At 37.7% G+C, this 17,823-nt stretch overlaps 1 long non-coding RNA gene across 2 annotated transcripts in view; it reads right to left on the bottom strand.

Annotated features, from left to right (window-relative positions):
• Positions 1 to 298: 298 nt before the first annotated feature.
• Positions 299 to 17,823, bottom strand: part of LOC149142309 (uncharacterized) — a 239,758-nt gene continuing 222,233 nt past the window's right edge. The window contains exons 2-6 of one of the 2 annotated variants that reach the window (XR_016264604.1): positions 5,419 to 6,433; positions 5,126 to 5,256; positions 4,827 to 4,907; positions 4,211 to 4,526; positions 299 to 959 (exon numbers count right to left, since the gene is read on the bottom strand). This is a non-coding gene — a long non-coding RNA (uncharacterized LOC149142309). Of the gene's footprint in view, positions 960 to 4,210; positions 4,527 to 4,826; positions 5,055 to 5,125; positions 5,257 to 5,418; positions 6,434 to 17,823 lie in introns of those variants that run through there. The other variant, XR_016264603.1, reaches the window with a different exon arrangement.

Genomic DNA, 17,823 nt, shown 5'->3' with positions numbered 1-17,823 from the left:
CCGAACCAGCCAGATCTTAAAACATAGAGCCCGTGAGGAATTTTTTGACAAGGTAGTTATTGTAATATGCAAGTCATTTATCATGAATACACATTGAAATTCCTTGATTATTCTTTTATTGAATTGTCAAAATACCGTGAAAGGCTGGAAATTACGGTTCGATATATGCAAATTCAGCATGTTTCTTGCATCTAAAGTTATACATCCATATGATGGACTCATGAGATTCCCTAGTTGTTAACTGAATCTTGATTAATGAAACTTCTGAAGTCCACATAATGAGTGTTGGCCAAATTTTCAGTTGATCGAATTAAAAATAAAAAATAAAAATACCTCTGATTGATATGTTGGCATGCACTATCTTGTGTATCTGCACGTGCAGCACTATGTAACACAATCATTAACTACGTAAAACAAGGGAAGCTGCGAGGCAGCAAGTCCCTGCATCAAGTTAAAACTAGTGATTCAATATCAATTCCGGCTGAGTACACGTAAGACAAAAAGAAGATCATTCTCACTGGTTTCGGCACATTAAAATACTTGTATAATTTGAAATGACGAGAACACCATCTGATGGGATGCAAAACCTTGAAAATAAGCATTTCTTATGAGAGACTGTAACATGTGAAGAATACAAGACAAGCACGAATGCTAACAATTAAGACATTATGCCTATGAAGCAGACTGATACTCTTTTCAGAAAGTTTTCATATATATAGGAAAAACGAAACTGGAATACTGGCATCAATGATACATTTATCAGTCCTGAGTTTAGATTCTTTAGATTCAAGGAGCGCTGTTATTTCCAATCAGGGCAGTCTGCAGTGCCTCTCCTTTGTCAGCTTGATATGCTAGTTTTGTAATCATCGGCATCCCAGCAGAGACGATAAAAGCATAAAAAATGAGAGTTTCAGCACCATGGCAGATCCAAATGCATATTTGAAGCATCCGTCGTAGACCTGTAACAGACAAGGAAGCGGGGAATTAAGACAACGCGTAAAATAATGCAAAAATAGGCGTGAGATTCAGAATTTTGACTATCTCTCCACAAAGATGTGAGCTGTAACTCAAACATACTCCATAATCATGCCAAGTACTTGTTGTAGAATCATATGCTCCTCGTTCGAGATGTTATTGTTTTCTTGGTTTCTTTTTTCTTTGTGTTTCTACTTTTACGATGTCGATAATCAGAAGAGTCATGAGAACAACTGCTAAGAGAAACAATTCCGCCAGTTGAGTAAGTTGGCTTATGCTAATGGATTCCATGTAATGTGAAGTAGAGAGATGTATGTCAATATCTAGGTGCAGAAGGTGGTTTTCTTTTGTAAGCGAGAAATTAGGCATTGCTTTTGCCAATTTATAAAAGAGTTCAATGTGTTTGCAAGCTGGTTTTAAGTGTGAATGGAACTGGGTTTTGAGAATATTTTACTGTACAACCAAATAAGGAAAGCCATGCAAGATCGCAAGAGTTGAATGCAGGATAAATTCCTGACACGTGCAGAAGTAAGTACATATACGGATTGATTTGGAATGGAGCTGAAATACTTGAAGATCAAATCGGAGGGGATATAATCCAATATGATGAGCATTGATTGGAAGAGGCCAGTATTTAATGATCGCCATAAAACAAAAAACTTACGTTAAGTGAGCAATCGGTGCAATTAAGTGATCTATCTGACATCGGAAGCAGATGGCATATGAAATGATGTATGTGACGGCAAAAGTAAATGGGAAATTAGGTGATGTATCTGACATCAGGGGCAGATCTCAAATGAAATCTTAGTGTTAGATTGGGTCCAAGCTATTCTAATAAACAATTGGTAGACAGGACAAGTCAATTGGCTAGACAGGACAAGTAATGAGTGTATGAAAGACATGTTCAGAGAACAGGTATAATTAAAGCCCTTTCTTATAAAGCACACTACGTAATACTAGCTATATTCTATTTTATTGTGCCTCCATGTATAAGACTCTAATGCAGATGACTGAACTACTTACTTATGCAGGTATCATGGTTTCTAATATACAGATGGTCATTTTTGCAACTGCTCTCTGAGCACTGGCAAGCTAAGAGACAGATTGATACTTGTAATTTGCTCATTTCTACAAATAAAACTATAATGACTTTCGTGACATTGTGATTCCTTTATAAAGAGTAAAATTTAAGCTTCCAAAGAGACCTTGTAGCTGTTTGCATTCCATCAACGTCTCAATTCAATTATAATGAGAATATATAAGGTAATGATCCTCAAGAACGTAGTCATTATATGTAGCCCATAATCACATGTCATTCCACAAATAATTTTTAAATACACCTTAATACTCTAGTCCTGGTAGTTTATCCCATACTAAAAGGTCATTATTTTAGATAAATTGGCCCTAATTTAATCCCCACACTTGCCATTTTACCTGCCAACCTATCTTGCCCCTTCTGACATCATCCCGTTTTAATTATGTGAACAGTGATACAAGCTCCCTACTTCCTCAAGAAAATCTTGGAGCTTTCAATTTTAATACAGTTTCCAGCCATTAATAAAATCGCTCAAACTTGACAGCTTTCTAGCATTCAGCCTACAGATGGTCCTTGCATCACTATAATCTTTGCTTCATAGTTAGTTGCCTAACCGATTCCTAAAGCATAATGGTAAATTCACTTATCTCCTCCTTCCTAATTGTCCCCACTACAGCATTGCCTAGTTACCTTTGGCTGCCTCATTTTTAAACACGCCGACCTTTCAGGGATTGATTACAAAATTGGCCAGTCTTTTCCTGCCTTTCAACAGTGAAGGAAATTCTTCAATACTAAAATAGACTCCAAAGGGATATCGTAATTAATCCCATGTTTATAAACCCACACCAATGCACTGAGTTAAGCCTACCAATTCTACTACCTAATCAAAAGTTAAGCCTTAAAATCTGACCAACAAGAGCCTTTGCAAACACGATACTAATCTGTAATGAATAAAAAATCTAATCAACTGATCAGTGATATATCGGGTTATCACAAATCCAAAATGCTGATTATATACAAAAATATGTTGTTAGTCATGAAAAAAAATTGACTACCTACCCCTAACCCTAGCCAGAGATTGAAATCACAGTTTAATAACCCCTGATAAGTGTAACGTGCTACTAACTCCTCAAGTAGCCAATAACCACAAGAGCATTTTGATGTCCTTTATTAACCTCTCTGTCTATCATATTGGGACCCTTGCAATAGATATGGATTCATAAAAAACTTGTGCTTTTCAATTCTATATTGCCCTTCTACCGGCTGAGCTACAGAATCAGTACTACCAAAAATGATGCTAGATTTCACCTTAAATGACATTTGTATTACTATAAAATGTTGGTGATGGATTCCACTCTTGCAGATTTGCCAATTGTGTCAACAGAAAGAGAACTTTGCTGTATAAAATATACAGCACAGAGCTGGCAACCTTAATTGAAGCAGCCTCTTCATAAAAATATTTTAGCAGATGCACACATATAAGCTACAAAAAAAGGAAGTTGTAGTTGGCAGGGAATTTCTGTACCAAATCTTAAGGGACTTTCATGTAAGGTTTATTGCCTTTTACATAGAAACGAAGTATTCAAGAAATGGACACAAAGAAGAAAATCATACTCAAGAAATAGACACAAAGAAGAAAATGATCTGCACATTTATAGTTTTGTTGAGGCTCACATTTAAAGAGAAAAATCTTAGCCTATATTTATTTTAATGTTTTGGTTCATTTCAGTTTTCTGACCTTTAAAGAAACCTAAGTTTAACAACAAACGTTGGGATCGTTCAATTTCAGGAAGATAAAGAGACGTCAGAAGCCCAAAGAGATTCAATTTTCAATAAAAACGAAACCTTTGAGGGCCTAACATTATAGTTTTTTTTTTAGTTCAGGGGACTAAAGTAGTTTGCCTATATAAAACCATATATCCCTTGACCAAATGTACAATCAACTTGTGAAAGAAAATGATCTGCACGCTTATAGTTTTGTAGAAGCTCATATTTGGAGAGAAGATTCTTAGTCTATATTTATTTTAATGCTTTGGTTCATTTTAATTTCTAACATTTAAAGTCATAGAATACTCTAGCATGCCACAGGAGAGCCAAAACATAAGTTTAACAAAATAAGCTCGCCCTAAAAGTAATTGTTAAGTTGACATTTTCCCAGGAAGAAGTTTGAGATTTACCGTTTTGGGGTTTGAGATTTACCGTTTTGGGGTCCTTGGACATTGATTTACCCTGCCCTTTTCAGAAGCAGCTTTAGGAGCTTGCCTTCATCTTTGTCTGCCATTGCCATGTGCCATTGCCATGGCCAGTTCCTCCTCTTTTTTGTTCAGGTTTATCTTCTTTGAACTTTTTTGTAAAAGACTTTGGTCGAGGTTGCAGAGAATTATTCTCTTTATTAGCTTGATTGGATGGGAAGAATTCAGCATCCACTGATTCTATAGGCTCCGTGCCATTAGTTTTTGTGTCCTCAGAAAATTCATGGGTGTGTGGCTTGGCCGCATCACCATTACTGCAATTCCTGCAACTTAGACATTGTTAGGATCATGTACGTAAACCATGTTTAACATGCATCCACAGGAAAAACAAGGGCTAAATTGCTAATTGATACATGTTTTTATGTTATTAAGTGAATTCAACTTGTTTACTTAGAATAGCAACCTAACTGGTGACTTTTAAGTACCCAGCAGGGTACAAGAAGTTTCCTATTAAAACCCTATAAGGGATCAGACTGAATTTGATCAAAACAAATGGTAACTCAATGATGATATTCTCGGTTGCTTGAAATGGAATACATATAGCAGTTTTGTCAGTTCATTACCTTTTACAATATGTCAGTTTGATGCTACTGGCTTCGGTGCCTTCTGCATCGTCAAAATGCTTTCTGACCCCATAGGAAGTTCTGCAGCGTTTGTGATGTTAGAAAGATACATATGCCAATGTACTAAACCTAATACATTACCAAGAAAATAAAATCTTTATTGCTAGCCCCAAATACTTGACTTTCGATTCGAAATTAGCACCAGGTGAAAATGAGTTTTCCAGGTACTATAAATCTACAATTCACGTTATGGAAAACTCTATTAAAAAAAAATAGTGCCAAAACAGAAATATATTCACCTGCCTAACTCACACTACCAATCCATGAACTTCTCGCTTTCCATCAGTAATCGATGGTTTGGCTGAGAAAAGTGGCCAGACAAAGGAATTAAGAATATTTTTGGCAAAAAGATTTATTTGCAGCTTGCCACCTGTGATAAAAATAAAGTCAGATCAGCAAACAGAATAAACCCAGTCCAAATTTTTCAAGAAGAGTTTTGAGAGGTAAAACAAATGGCAAGGCTAACATCATGCATTACCCAGAGTTAAACTGAATACTATATGCAGAAATGAAGTTAGTAATTCGTACTTACCAGAACACAGAGATGACCATTACCAGAACACAGAGATGACCATTATTGTTTGCATCAGTTTTCAGAACATTGTACCCTTTGAAGCTCTTTCCTGCGCAAAAGTGAAAAATCAGAAATTTATAAATTTTTGAAATTTTAATTTATCACAGCAGACTCACCTGCAGCAAGGTCCCATAACTTGATCTGGCTATCAAACTCGGTATTTCCAGGATAATAGAAACCGAAATACTATTCAGAGTCTCATATTGACCCATGATAGCTGGTTAAGCTAAATAACTTCCTTAAAAACACCCAGAGACATTCGGAATGGTGGCCAAATGGCAAAACAACTGAATTTGCCCTACTTGACATGCCTATGATACCGATGATGATGTCCTCTTGAAGTCTAGTAGTGTCAGTTGAGGTTTCGAAAGAATTGTCATCTGGCATGCCCAAGAACTCCCAAGAGTGTGTTGTATGGAGCTTTCTCAGCTTGTTGGGAAATACAGAAACAACTTCAGGCATCTCTGCAACTCAGAAGGATGCTATAAAGATAAATATATGTATGAATTTAAACAAAAAGGATATTGGGAAAACAACGACTTCGCCTTTTTTTTAGTTAATGCAAAAACATAGACATATTAGTTCAAGAAATCGAGTAAAAACTGGTTTAGTTCATCAATTCTTGGGTATCTGATATTTGGGCCACAAAACCTCTAAATCCATGTCGGTAGCAGTAAACCATAGATAACTTGGCTTTCTCCATGTTGTAGGTAGAGCAGAGTGTAATAAAGATTTTACAGTTCAATGACCAAGATAGCAGTCATTTTACAGTTCATACTAAATATTCTAAAAAATGCTATATTAACAGCTTCCCTCAAATTGAGAGGTCTTTGCATTAAGTTAACATATCTGAAAGAGGAAATATTTGTGGTACCAACCTGCCATCATGGACAACAGCAAGAATCTCATGATTCTGGAGTGAGGTTATCTCTGGGTCATCATGCACTTTACTCCCCATGTATACATTACAAACCTGCAATATCCAGCAGTGTGCACGGAATCAAAGAAAAAACAAATTCACAAACATCTTCATATAAAACAATGAAGCATGCATATTCTAACTTTAAGCCCAGCGCAGTTCTGTGCCATAAGAACTTCAATTGGTCATGTGCTAGCAGAAATGCCATTCAACATAACATCACTGAGGCACTGATGCATTATACAAATAACTTAAAGATACTACTGAAAATCCTAATAGTTTCCTTTTTTTTCAGAGATGACCGAAGAGGTTCTTGGCAAACTATGATCCTAAAAAATTTGTCACTCATGACGACGACATAAAGAATTTCTACCTATCCTTATGTCTGATGAATGTACAACACGAGGATGTGGTCTGCAAGCTGTTTCCTTATACCTTTGAGAAAAAAGCATCCACATGGTACTATAATCTACTTGCTGCTTCAATAGCTGGTTGGGATGCCTTTGAGAGGGCTTTTCTTAGAAAATTTGATGAGGGAAAATCAGCTTTTGTTCTTCTCAAGCAACTTAACCTGATCAAGATGGAGAAGAAGGAAAAGGTGGAGGATTTCAATCAACATTTCACGACTTCGCAGAATAAGATCTCCAGAGACTCACTTTGTCAATCCCTTGGCCATAGAGTATTACACTTCAGCCTTAAACCCATGCCTTTGAGAGGGCTTTTCTTAGAAAATTTGATGAAGGGAAATCAGCTTTTGCTCTTCTCAAGCAAGTTAACCTGATCAAGATGGAGAAGAAGGAAAAGGTGGAGGATTTCAATCAACATTTCACGACTTCGTGGAATAAGATCTCCAGAGACTCACTTTGTCAATCCCTTGGCCATAGAGTATTACACTTCAGCCTTAAACCCATCTATAGCACTCTTATAATTACTATTATTCAGAGTTTGATCAAATATATCAAACCAGATGACCATACTTTTGGCATCTTTTGCACCTAAACAAAATCCCTTCATAATCTAACACCTGTAATATGACCGTCCCTTTTCCAATATTCATGGTCTCATGCAACTTCTCTCGAAGTTCCAGACTAACAAGGACCCTTGTTACAGTCATGTCTTTGGTCTCTTTGGTCTCTTTAAAGGAGAAATCCTCATCCAAATAATGACCCAGACTATTTCTCAAGTTTTCAAAACTCTGTTCCACCTTGATGACTCTCTCCTGGCTGGAGCCCGATCTCCCAAGCCACCAAAAGAAGGCGGGATTCTTCCTATACCTTGATGACTCTCTCCTGGCTGGATTCCGATCTCCCAAGCCACCATAAGAAGGCGGATATGCCGAGAAACACCGCTGGTCATGAAGCGATCGCCAGGGCCAACCCTGTCGTTAAGGGTTTCAAGATTGACAAACTTTGACGGAGTTCGCACATAGCGGAAGCTGTGGGAATCGCAGGCTGGATAGGGCTTCGCACTTAACTGGCTAGGGCTTCGCTCTTCACTGGCTAGGACCTCGCTATTTTTTTTCGATCCAGCACCAAAGATGAGAAAACCAGAATCCAAGTACAGAGGCATTTGATGTCGCAACAATCACAATGCCTGCAGGCAGATGTAAGAAGCCAAAAATTAGTTAAGTAAACAAATTAGATGTATGAGGCCCATGGAAATTTAACCTGAGCAGTTTCAATTAACTCACTGTAAACAATGAATCTCACCTGTGTCTGGAAGGCAGTAATCTGGTAATAATGGGGAACATATCGCTGCAATAGCAGTTGGGCTCGATGTGTTGGTCAGGTTCACTGCTAGACATAGTCGGAGAGACGTATTTCCTGCCAAGTAGAACCGAAGAAACAAAGTCCAATTGCCAGAATGCAACCCCAACGGAGTTAGGGTTTTGCAGAGCGATATTCGGGGGGCATCTCCGAGCAGAATGACCAAACGAGGAACGTAGGTCACCGGGTGGTTAGCCATAGTTCCATGGTGGACCGCTGGATCACGCCTCTCAGATCAACGGTCGTGGGAGAGACCACTTAGCAACTGGAAGGGTGAACGCCTGGCAGCTGACGGCATTAGATAGCTCAACACAAATCACCAAGAATAATATTTAAACCATAGTGTATCAACCGTAATCCGCACTCAAAGAAGATAACATTAAATGTTGCAAATTAATGCTAAGGGAAACATAGCATTACTTCATGCAGGTGTCAAGTTGTTTTAATTACTTGTACCTCTCCCAACTTTTTCCTAACTTTTGAGTCTGTATGCCTCGGTTTGAGGCCATTTCTTGAATACTTCGTTTCTATGTAAAAGGCAATAAGCCTTACATGAAAGTCCCTTAAGATTTGGTACAGAAATTCCCTGCCAACTACAACTTCCTTTTTTTGTAGCTTATATGTGTGCATCTGCTAAAATATTTTTATGAAGAGGCTGCTTCAATTAAGGTTGCCAGCTCTGTGTTGTATATTTTATACAGCAAAGTTCTCTTTCTATTGACACAATTGGCAAATCTGCAAGAGTGGAATCCATCACCAACATTTTATAGTAATACAAATGTCATTTAAGGTGAAATCTAGCATCATTCTTGGTAGTACTGATTCTGTAGCTCAGCCGGTAGAAGGGCAATATAGAATTGAAAAGCACAAGTTTTTTATGAATCCATATCTATTGCAAGGGTCCCAATATGATAGACAGAGAGGTTAATAAAGGACATCAAAATGCTCTTGTGGTTATTGGCTACTTGAGGAGCTAGTAGCACGTTACACTTATCAGGGGTTATTAAACTGTGATTTCAATCTCTGGCTAGGGTTAGGGGTAGGTAGTCAATTATTTTTCATGACTAACAGCATATTTTTGTATATAATCAGCATTTTGGATTTGTGATAACCCGATATATCACTGATCAGTTGATTAGATTTTTTATTCATTACAGATTAGTATCGTGTTTGCAAAGGCTCTTGTTGATCAGATTTTAAGGCTTAACTTTTGATTAGGTAGTAGAATTGGTAGGCTTAACTCAATGCATTGGTGTGGGTTTATAAACATGGGATTAATTACGATATCCCTTTGGAGTCTATTTTAGTATTGAAGAATAAACACAAAGAAGAAAATAGACACAAAGAAGAAAATGATCTGCACATTTATAGTTTTGTTGAGGCTCACATTTAAAGAGAAAAATCTTAGCCTATATTTATTTTAATGTTTTGGTTCATTTCAGTTTTCTGACCTTTAAAGAAACCTAAGTTTAACAACAAACGTTGGGATCGTTCAATTTCAGGAAGATAAAGAGACGTCAGAAGCCCAAAGAGATTCAATTTTCAATAAAAACGAAACCTTTGAGGGCCTAACATTATAGTTTTTTTTTAGTTCAGGGGACTAAAGTAGTTTGCCTATATAAAACCATATATCCCTTGACCAAATGTACAATCAACTTGTGAAAGAAAATGATCTGCACGCTTATAGTTTTGTAGAAGCTCATATTTGGAGAGAAGATTCTTAGTCTATATTTATTTTAATGCTTTGGTTCATTTTAATTTCTAACATTTAAAGTCATAGAATACTCTAGCATGCCACAGGAGAGCCGAAACATAAGTTTAACAAAATAAGCTCGCCCTAAAAGAAATTGTTAAGTTGACATTTTCCCAGGAAGAAGTTTGAGATTTCCCGTTTTGGGGTTTGAGATTTACCGTTTTGGGGTCCTTGGACATTGATTTACCCTGCCCTTTTCAGAAGCAGCTTTAGGAGCTTGCCTTCGTCTTTGTCTATCATTGCCATGTGCCATTGCCATGGCCAGTTCCTCCTCTTTTTTGTTCAGGTTTATCTTCTTTGAACTTTTTTGTAAAAGACTTTGGTCGAGGTCGCAGAGAATTATTCTCTTTATTAGCTTGATTGGATGGGAAGAATTCAGCATCCACTGATTCTATAGGCTCCGTGCCATTAGTTTTTGTGTCCTCAGAAAATTCATGGGTGTGTGGCTTGGCCGCATCACCATTACTGCAATTCCTGCAACTTAGACATTGTTAGGATCATGTACGTAAACCATGTTTAACATGCATCCACAGGAAAAACAAGGGCTAAATTGCTAACTGATACATGTTTTTATGTTATTAAGTGAATTCAACTTGTTTACTTAGAAGAGCAACCTAACTAGTGACTTTTAAGTACCCAGCAGGGTACAAGAAGTTTCCTATTAAAACCCTATAAGGGATCATACTGAATTTGATCAAAACAAATGTTAACTCAATGATGATATTCTCGATTGCTTGAAATGGAATACATATAGCAGTTTTGTCAGTTCATTACCTTTTACAATATGTCAGTTTGATGCTACTGGCTTCGGTGCCTTCTGCATTGTCAAAATGCTTTCTGACCCCATAGGAAGTTCTACAGCATTTGTGATGTTAGAAAGATACATATGCCAATGTACTAAACCTAATACATTACCAAGAAAATAAAATCTTTATTGCTAGCCCCAAATACTTGACTTTCGATTTGAAATTAGCACCAGGTGAAAATGAGTTTTCCAGGTACTATAAATCTACAATTCACGTTACAGAAAACTCTATTAAAAAAAATAGTGCCAAAACAGAAATATATTCCCCTGCCTAACTCACACTGCCAATCCATGAACTTCTCGCTTTCCATCAGTAATCGATGGTTTGGCTGAGAAAAGTGGCCAGACAAAGGAATTAAGAATATTTTTGGCAAAAAGATTTATTTGCAGCTTGCCACCTGTGACAAAAATAAAGTCAGATCAGCAAACAGAATAAACCCAGTCCAAATTTTTCAAGAAGAGTTTTGAGAGGTAAAACAAATGGCAAGGCTAACATCATGCATTACCCAGAGTTAAACTGAATACTATATGCAGAAATGAAGTTAGTAATTCGTACTTACCAGAACACAGAGATGACCATTACCAGAACACAGAGATGATCATTATTGTTTGCATCAGTTTTCAGAACATTGTACCCTTTGAAGCTCTTTCCTGTGCAAAAGTGAAAAATCAGAAATTTATAAATTTTTGAAATTTTAATTTATCGCAGCAGACTCACCTGCAGCAAGGTCCCATAACTTGATCTGGCTATCAAACTCGGTATTTGATGTCGCAACAATCACAATGCCTGCAGGCAGATGTAAGAAGCCAAAAATTAGTTAAGTAAACAAATTAGATGTATGAGGCCCATGGAAATTTAACCTGAGTAGTTTCAATTAACTCACTGTAAACAATAAATCTCACCTGTGTCTGGAAGGCAGTAATCTGGTAATAATGGGGAACATATCGCTGCAATAGCAGTTGGGCTCGATGCGTTGGTCAGGTTCACCGCTAGACATAGTCGGAGAGACGTATTTCCTGCCAAGTAGAACTGAAGAAACAAAGTCCAATTGCCAGAATGCAACCCCAACGGAGTTAGGGTTTTGCAGAGCGATATTCGGGGGGCATCTCCGACCAGAATGACCAAACGAGGAACGTAGATCACCATGTGGTTAGCCATAGTTCCATGGTGGACCACTGGATCACGCCTCTCAGATCAACGGTCGTGGGAGAGACCACTTAGCAACTGGAAGGGTGAACGCCTGGCAGCTGACGGCATTAGATAGCTCAACACAAATCACCAAGAATAATATTTAAACCATAGTGTATCAACCGTAATCCGCACTCAAAGAAGATAACATTAAATGTTGCAAATTAATGCTAAGGGAAACATAGCATTACTTCATGCAGGTGTCAAGTTGTTTTAATTACTTGTACCTCTCCCAACTTTTTCCTAACTTTTGAGTTTGTATGCCTCGGTTTGAGGCCAAATAAGACGATGAATCTTTTGAATCCTTTGATTGGTTAAAAATAAATATTTGATTTCGTTTCGTTTTAAAAAATAAAAAGTATTTCATTAATATAAACGAACTTTGCTTAAAATGGGAAAACAAGCATTAGTTTGAGTGTCGGATATCGGTGAAACCGATTGCTATAGTCCCTGCGGTCCTGCGGGCAGGGACTAATTACAGTGATCAAGAAGACATTCCATAATGCTATGTAAATTGATGGATATGTGAAAAGCTATAAAAGAATATGTAAATTCCTAACAAGGGCCCAAGGCCAAAACCCTGCTAATGAAAGTCTAGGTAGCATACACAATCAATGACGTCAAAGTTAACGCCTATGAACCAGATGTAGTTGTGGTTATAATAATATTACAATAAAGTTAGCATGGAATGGCCAAAGGGAACTCAAGTAGAGGCCGTGGATTGACAGGGGGAAAAGTAAGAGGGAGAAAATATAAGAATTGTACAACTATTCCTAGTGACTTTATCATCATCCTCCCCTTCGAATTAAACCTTATTTTTTAATCTAACCTCTTTTAAGTGCAAAACATACAATATCGTGAGCTTGCCATCTAACCTCTTTTAAGTGCAAAACATACATTATCATGAGCTTGCCACCTAGCTGTTGCATGCATGAACTTACCCTTGGGTAAGTTGGGTTCCACTTGTCCTTTTATTGTAAAGAGGAAGGGGATATTATAAGGAGATTCCCATTTTCATGAAGGGGGACACTTTTTAAGTTTTATCTTTGGATTATTCTAATTTTGAGGGAGGAGGAGGTGTTGAAATGATGGTAATCTTTACTTGTGGTCATATATGGCTAAGCACCCCCATTATTTGTATCACGAAATTATGGTTTAAGAGCTGACATAGTCAACATTATTCTACATTACTCTAGGTGACGAAGGTCAGCCAAAACATTTATGTGGGCCCATAACCCCCTCACGGTGAAAAATGTCCCATCTCATAGTGAATCATCTTATGATTGAATCTTTAGCCTATGGAAACCATATCTCCATTATTCACGGGTTCTCTCCCTCTCTCTCTCTGAAACACACAAGTTGTTATTAGTATGATGTACTCTTGATTAGTGTCGTTATAAATCCAAAGTGTTTTACTTGGTTGGATTAGGGTTTGTTGAAGTTGTCACCATAGATCTACAACTTCAACATGGTACCAGAGGGAGTGTGACACTTCATTCCTTATCCAAAGTTGTTTCGAGGGTTGTTTCTGGTCTGAAACTACAGTTTTCAGAATTTTTCCAGGATAGCAGCAAATTTCTAGGGCCTTTTTCACCAATGCCCTTTTCTTTGGCAGTTTTTGGTTTTTCCAATGGAGTTAAGGAGATCTTTTTCAGATTCATGCCCTTTTTAAGGCAGCACTCTCGTTTCTTCCTCCTTTTTCAGCCCAAATTCTCCAATTTCCAAGGTAGTGCAGCTCTGAAACTAGGGTTTTCCAGCCCTGTTTCAGGACAACAGCACTTGTTATGTTTCTTTACCGTCTTCACTTTTAGTGTCTTCCATTTTTTGTGACTTGGATTTTCCAGCAAATTTGATGGATTCTTTTGCATATCAGTGCTCTTCTAAAATAGTGGATCGTATCTTCTCTCTGTTACTTTTAGGGCAAATGGCAAATGGCACTAGCCTATAAAAATCTTCTTCCATATGGGCTATGGAACCAACTTATTGAGCTTCTTGGACATACTAATGCAAGATCATTCTCTTGGCTTCTCTTTATGTACTTTCAATGGCAGCTTCAATCTCTTCAATAGATTATGCCCCTTGGTATTCCTTCAAGTGACCAGCCTAGCCCATATGGTTCAGTAGCCCATATGGCTGTGTACTTTCCAAATTGAGCTATGCTAGATTCAGAAGATGATATTCCTTGTAATGACTCCACCTTATTTGGAGATATCCTTTATATTTTAGGGGTCGGTGCCTTTCTATTGGTTGCCATGGTCGATGATGCAAGACCTACTCCTTAGTATCTAGCAGTGACTCAAAGTGCCTCTTCCAAGCCTATGGCCACTTATTTGCAAAAGGAGACCCCTTTTTGGCTCCTTTGATGCAATTTGCACTCACAACTTTGTGGGATTGCCCCTCTTATTTATTAACACTCAAAGTGCATCTTCCAAGCCTATGGCCACTTCTCTGCAAAAGGAGACCCATTTTTAGCTCCTTTGATGCAATTTCCACTCACAACTTTGTGGGATTGCCCCTCTTATTTATTAACGACTCTATGGATGATTCTTCACTTCTTTCAATGGACCAGTTTGTTTTTGTGGATCCTTGTCTTCCACATTGTGATATATGCCCTTGACCTATAATTTCAAGCTTGTAATTCTAAATTTGTCAAACTTCAAGTTAATTCAAAATTCAAGGCAAATTTATTTGAATCATTTTTTTGTCAAGAAAAAGGAATAACCCTAATTCATAAAACCTAAGCTAAGCCCCTAAGTTTTTCACAAGATATGCTCCTTTCAAAATATATAATTAATGCTTGCATGCAGTTTCCAGTTATGATATATTCTTAATGAGGGCATGGAATATATATATATATAGAGAGAGAGAGATAGTTTTGAATTATATAGTTTCTTGAATTTAATGTTAAATGTAATGCCAAATTTTATCACATAGCTTTGCACCACTGAACTTTTGTCAAAACTCATGGTCATTAAACACAAACTTGAACCAAGTCACTGAGCTTCTTGGACATACTAATGCAAGATCATTCTCGTAGTTTCTCTTTGATGTACTTTCAACAATAGCTTCAATCTCTTCAATAGATTATACCGCTTGGTGTTACTTCAAGCGAACAACCTACTTCAATGGCTCTCTTTTTAGACTTCATCTAGAAACTCCCTTTACCTTGTGGTGGAACCATGTTGGTATTGGTATTGTGGTGTTTTGTGGAGGTTCTATCTTCATGTAGCATTCAACATTATTGGGAGAAGGTGTTATCTAATGCTTTCTCTTGCTGCCCTCATATCCATCTTCAAGGGGATGTTTTGCACAGAGTCACCGCTATGTTGAGATTGTTAAAGAAAATTCTTGCATTTCTAGATATAAAGTCCAAATGCTCAAGAATGAGACCCACTCCACATTAGAGGGGGTCATTGTCACCTCACTAACCCTCTTCTCGCTTCTGGCTATTTCTCCTCTAACTCAAGGGTGGTTCTCCATGTAGAATTTGGAAAATTAATGGTCTAGTCACACTGAGTCAAAAGCTCTCCAAAGCTTCTACTTCACACTCCACCAATCAAATGATCTAATCAATTAGGGTTTAGGTGGATTGCATGGTTTCTTAGAGTAATCAAGGTTGGAGTTCAAGGGGAATGTCCCCAAACATCATAACTCCAAGATTTCCCCAAAGACTGTAACCCTAGCAAAACATTTTTTATGATTTACAAATTGATATGAATTGATGAAGAATGGAGCATTAGTGCCTTAGTTGATGAAAGAATTTCTAGGCATATGGAATAGACAAAGAGCAAGTCTATGGAAGAGGACCGATGGAAGAGATTTGTGAGAAATAAAAAGCTACAATGAGGTTTCTTTACTACACAAGCCCTAGCAACTTTGAATCAAACTGGAGATAAAGAGGAATAAAGCTATACTAAGGTTCCTTGCTAGAAGTTTGCTAATAATCTTACAAAATCTATACTAAGGTTCCTTGGTTCTCCCTGTAGAATTTGGAGAACTAATGGTCCAGTCACACAAAGTCAAAAGCTCCCCAAAGCTTCTACTTCACACTCCACCAATCAAATGATCTACTCAATTAGGGTTTATGTGGAGTGCTTGGTTTCTTAGAGTAATCAAGGTTGGAGTTCAAAGGGAATGTACCCAAACATCATAAATCCAAGATTTCCCAAGAGATTGTAACCCTAGCCAAACAATTTTTATGATTTACAAATCGATATAAAGTGATGAAGAATGGAGCATTAGTGCCTTAGCTTATGAAAGAATTTTTAGGCATATGGAATAGACAAAGAGCAAGTCTATGGAAGAGGATCGATGGAAGAGATTTATGAGAAATAAAAAGCTATAATGAAGTTTCTTTACTACGCAAGCCCTACTGACTTTGAATCAAACTGGAGATGACCCAATGCTAGAGCCAATCACTTTTGATGATGAGTCTCTTGAGGGATCATCCTCCACACCAACAAATGCAGTAGGAGATCTTGGATTGGCATAGAGGAGGATGAAGTAGAGTCAGATGTCAATGGTAGTGATGATGATTATGACATGGAGGAGGACCTGGACTATTGATAGAGTCGTGACTAGTGAGTCATGACCAATACTGCTGATGAGCTATGATATTCCTACCTATTTTGTATCTAATCTATTTTGTATTTTCCAATAGCATTCCCTCAGTATCTATGTAATACAATTTGATTTTGATGATTTAATGAAAAATCTACAATTTATGGTTTTAATATCTAAGTTCTACTTCTAAATTTCTAGTTTTATTTTATCAATCATGATATTTCTAGATTTCTAGTTTATTATGTGACTGAATGATTGTTAATAACATGAGCAATCTATTTATTTCTGGTAGCATCGAATGTGCTTTAAGTCTCAAAATTTGCAGGGAGGCTTGGACACATGCATTCTCCAATGCCCAGAAACCGTTTTGGGAAATTGCACTCGGAGACAATTTTATTAAAATAATTAATTGGTTTTAATGGGACCCTAAGTCTAAACTCAGGAAATTAAAATAATTAATGGGTATTAATCTAAATTGTGGGTGTAACTTCTAGAAGAAGACGTTGATCAAGCCAAAACGATCTAAGCCATTGATTAGAAGTTAATTTGGGTCGTTGGCTGTCCAACATAAAGATATAAGAAGAGGCTTGAGGGGCACTTATAGAACACACACAGAGAGAAGATCAGAAGTTCAATTTTCTAAAGCAGAGCAGCTGCCGAAGAGATTTTCGATAGTGATCTTTTGCAGAGAGGGGCAGGGATAGTATCTGAAGGGACATCTTTCCCGGTTGGAAAATACTCAGCAACGAAGGCAGAGAGAGATCCAGCAATGGCAGTGCAGAGCTAGAGAAGCTAACGCAGGACCAAGCTAAGGCAGCGCAAAAGCCAAGAGGGAATCTGAAAATCGGCTGAAGGAATCGATTGCAGAAGCCAGAAGCCAGGGTGTGAGACCAGGAGGTGAAAATTGAATTACCCGAGCAACAGATTGATCAGCTAAAGGGGTGACGCTGTCCCCAGAGGGTTTGACGCTAGGCTGATGCAGTGACTGCGCAGAGGCAGCACAGAGGCAGCTAGGGGAAATTCATTCAGTGGCTCAATGAGCCAGTATTTTCAGTGATAGTGTGAGGTAACCTCACTTATCTTTCTGTCAGTGACATTCTCTATAAATGGATTGTCAGGAAGGCATCCAGAGATTGTATTCAGAAATTACTACTGCTTAATAATAAACCCTCAACTGCTGCACCGATTATTCCACATCGGGTTTTTCTGGGCCACAAATCTTGCCTCTGGCAACAAATCTTCCCTTATACTTGTCAATACTTCCATCTGCCACATGTTTAATTTTGTACAACCACTTGGAAGTTACCACAAACTTGTCTTCAAGCCTAGGTACTATCTCCCATACCCATTCTTCATTATCGATTGGTA

The sequence above is a fragment of the Pinus tabuliformis genome, chromosome X, assembly GCF_031772625.1.
Source record: "Pinus tabuliformis cultivar Carrire ecotype Pingquan chromosome X, CPIR1, whole genome shotgun sequence".
NCBI lineage: Eukaryota > Viridiplantae > Streptophyta > Pinopsida > Pinales > Pinaceae > Pinus > Pinus tabuliformis.
This window is presented reverse-complemented; position numbering and strand designations above follow the sequence as displayed.